The 4,248-nt window shown below is 37.6% G+C and overlaps 1 pseudogene; it reads left to right on the top strand.

The window, feature by feature from the left end:
• The first annotated feature begins 867 nt into the window (after positions 1 to 867).
• On the top strand, positions 868 to 1,383 carry LOC149213559 (pentatricopeptide repeat-containing protein At2g03880, mitochondrial pseudogene; annotated as a pseudogene).
• The last annotated feature ends 2,865 nt before the right edge of the window (positions 1,384 to 4,248 follow it).

Below are 4,248 nucleotides of genomic sequence, written 5' to 3'. Positions count from 1 at the left end.
GCATATGCTTTGGTGTTGCATGGAGATCCATGCACAGGCCACTAAGAGTGGGCATCTTCACTCTGATTTCTTATAGGAGAATACCCCTGTAGAAATGTATAGAAAATGTGGTACCATAGAGAATACATGCAATGTGTTTGGCAAAATGCGCCAAAGAAATGTTATTTCCTGGATGGATGTCTCGATGAGGCTTTCAAGTTGTTTCAGGAAATGCCTGCAAAAAATGTGATTTATTAAATAGTGTTAATAGCTAGATGTGCTTAGAATGGGTGTTTGGAGGAGGTCATCACTCTATTTCAACAAATGCAAGCAACAGGTTTGAAACCAAACTTAAATATCGTCACTAGTGTTTTATCTGCTTGTGCTAACTTGACAACTATAGACGAAGGCATGATGATCCATGCAAAGATAATTAAGAATGGATTTCTGTCTGATGTCTTTGTTAATAGTGCCCTTGTTGACATGTATGCAAAATGTGACAGCATAGAAAATGACGAAGTTGTTTTGACCGAATGCCTGAAAGAAATATTGTATCCTAGACAACAATGATGAGAGCATACATACATAATGGACACAATGATGAGGCCTTGAAGCTTTTTCGACAAATGCAAGTGGTGGGTTTGAAGCCAAACGCAAATACTTTTTCCAGCACCCTCCCAGCATGTGCCAACTTGGCAGCTTTGGATCAGGGCAAGGAAATCCATGTGGAAATAATAAAATGCAAATTTCAGTCTGATGTATTTATTGCAAATGCCCTTGTAGACATGTTTGCAAATGTGGCAACATAAAGAAGGCACGATCTTTGTTTGACAATATCCATATTTGTTTGACAATATCCATCAACGAGATGTGGTTTCATGGAATGCAATGATTTCAGGATATGAAATGCATGGTTGTTCCAAGGAGTCCCTTGCTCTCTTAGAACAAATGCAGCAGTCAAATATAATTCCTGATCATTTCACTTTAATTTCTATTTTATTTGCATGCTGCCATGCAGGCTTAGTGGAGGAAGGTAGGCAATACTTTGATAATTTGAGGCAACGTTATCACATTACACCTACAATGGAGCACTATGGCTGCATGGCCGACCTTCTTGGCCGAGTTGGGCACCTGGATGAGGCACATGACTTTATTAACAAAATGTCAATAAAGCAAAATGCTACTATATGGGGATCCCTTCTCAGTGCTTGTAGACTCCACACCAACATAGAGTTAAGAGAGTATGCATCAGAACGCATTATTGAGTTGGACCCAAATGATGTTGCACCCTACATTGTACTGCCAAATATGTATGCAAAAACTGACAGGTGGGATGACATCGACAAGGTGCAGAAGAAGATGAAAGAGAATAAGGTAGAAAAGAACCCTGGCTGTAGTCAATAAAGAGATTTATGCATTCCTTTCTGAGACAGGTCATGCAAAGAAACCCAAAACATTTATTCAAAGTTGGCTAAATTGTGTTGACAAGTCAAGGCTGCAAGGTTTTCCCAGACATAAGGCTTGTGCTGAATGATGTTGGATGGTAGGAACAAACCTTCTGTATTGATGTTGAATGATGGTTGCAAACCTTCTGCCACTACAGTGAAAACTGGATCCTTCAATTTTATTCTACCAAAATGTCTGCTGCATAAGAGAGTAAGTGGCAGAAGGCCTTATTGAGTTGGATCACAATGATGCCACACCTTCATAAGTGGGTAGGTGGTATGGCATCGACAAGATGCAGAAGAAGATGAAAGGAAATAGGGTAAAAATAACCCTGGATTGAGGTCAATGAAGAGGTTTACGGATTCCTTTTTGAGATAGGTCACACCAAAAAACCTAAAACATTCATGCAGATTTGGTTAAAATTGTTATGTTTCAACAAATGCAAGCAGTAGGTTTGAAACCAAACTTAAATACCGTCGCTAGTGTTTTATCTACTTGTGCTAACTTGACAGCTATAGACAAAGGCATGATGATCCATGCAAAGATAATTAAGAATGAATTTATGTCTGATGTCTTTGTTAATAGTGCCCTTGTTGACATGTATGAAAAATGTGACAGCATAGAAAATGACAAAGCTGTGTTGACCGAATGCCTGAAAGAAATATTGTACCATGGACAACAATGATGAGAGAGTATGTATAGAATGGACACAGTGATGAGGCCTTGAAGCTTTTTCGACAAATGCAAGTGGTGGGTTTGAAGCCAAACACAAATACTTTTTCCAGCACCCTCCCAGTATGTGCCAACTTGGCAGCTTTGGATCAGGGCAAGGAAATCCATGTGGAAATAATAAAATGAAAATTTTAGTCTCATGTATTTATTGCAAATATCCTTGTAGACATGTTTGCAAATGTGGCAGCATAAAGAAGGCATGATCTTTGTTTGACAATATCCATCAACGAGATGTGGTTTCATGGAATGCAATGATTTCAGGATATGCAATGCATGGTTGTTCTAAGGAGTCCCTTGCTCTCTTAAAACAAATGCAGCAATCAAACATAATTCCTGATCAATTCACTTTACTTTTTGTTTTATTTACATGCTGCCATGCAGGCTTAGTGTTAGTTTCAAAATATAAAATATAATGACAAAGTAAAAGGAGGTGAGTATGATGGTGATGCAAGAGAAAAGGTGTTTAGAAGAAGTAGGAAAATGAGAGTCTAAGTGGAGAAAGTGGTCAAAGCTCCAGAAACAAAGATCACTCTATTGAATTTTATCATTATTAATTTTGAATTCAAACTAAAATATTCATACTGGGAAATGAAGAGAGCATACTGGATCTCTTAGTGACTATTCAAATATTCTGGTCATCAGTTTTGAATTTATGGCAATGTGGCAATGTTTCAGAATTCTATGGACTTATCATGCTTTGTATTTGTAACATCTAAATATATATTTTGAATGTGGGTATCAATATGCAGGTGCATGTGATACCATAATGTCTAAGAAATTGGTGATTGCAACATCAAAACTATGTCAATTTTTCAGGATGAAAAACATTTTTTTAAGGAAAAAAAGATCATCGACTTCCCTTTCTTTAGAGCATGGAGAGCATGCAACAGCGTTGTTATCGTAGTCCTTCCTAATGCTCTTCTCAAGAGATCTTGCTTTATAGGAAAGCCCCACATATCATAGGTTTTTTAATTGTTTCCTGTTAAAGACTACTAGAAGCCCAACATGCTTTGAGCAACATTCATAGTGGAGTTGTTTTCGCATCAAACTTTTCAAGAACTCCCAGGGAACCTCCCAACCTGAGTTCACTACAAATATCCATCCCCTTCTCATAATTTTTTCACCATTTCTAAAGGGAACCTCCAACGTTTGATGTGACTTTGACCAAACAAAATACACCATCCCCCTCTAAATTCTATCCAAGAATGATACCAATTAGAGGCAGTTGACAGCTTGGGGACTTGACATATAGGGGTGCCTATACCTTACCCTTCACGGGTTTGGCTTAGGGAATAGTGTTGTTTATGCCTTGCTTCTTGAAATAGAGGTTGAGGGTCAAGGTTTGGAGTCACAGAAATGATGATCATGGTGATGGGCTAGCCATGGAATTTTTTTCCCCTTCTGTACAAGAAAAAGCAAAAAGAACAGAATAGTTTATTTTACTCTCTCCCTTATTCACAAGAATACTCCTTTTCCCTTTTCAAACAACTAGAACATGCTTACACAGATGTCCAGTGTTGAGAGGATTCAATAACAATATTTTCATGTCTAAGTCTTTGTATTCTAAAAATCCATTCCCTCTTTCTTAGCCTGCAAAATATGTCAGTACTTAATGTTCAGGTATGCTGGTTACAGAGTGAAAATTACTCTCTAATCTCTATTTACAAATCTAAATTTGATGCCCCTTTTATTTGATATGTATTTTTTGGTTAAATACAACTTGTGCATGAAAACCAAGCCTGCGTCAGTGTACTTTTGAATCAGAAAGTTTGAGGCAGTTTCAGCTTGAAACTGGTTTATTTCTTTAAGTACACGTGACACAAGTTGGTTGAATTCAATGAATCTCTGTGGATTGGTACTGGCTTAGTCTTGGAAACCCTGTTTAATCAGGAAGGCAATCCACTGCTGCTTCCTATTCCCATGTGACGATTGTTCCTCAATTTATGCCTTACGAGGTTTCCTTTGCAACATTTGGTGCAAATGCTAGTTATTATTTTATTAAAACAATTTAGTAAGTTGATTTCCACCACTATCATTATAATTTCTAGTTAAGGGTTAGGTAAGTGAGACACCCACGAAGTTTCTGATGAA

Source organism: Pinus tabuliformis, chromosome 1_1, assembly GCF_031772625.1.
Source record: "Pinus tabuliformis cultivar Carrire ecotype Pingquan chromosome 1_1, CPIR1, whole genome shotgun sequence".
Lineage (NCBI taxonomy): Eukaryota > Viridiplantae > Streptophyta > Pinopsida > Pinales > Pinaceae > Pinus > Pinus tabuliformis.
The sequence above is the reverse complement of the archived record's forward strand: the minus strand, read 5'-3'. Positions and strand labels throughout refer to the sequence as shown.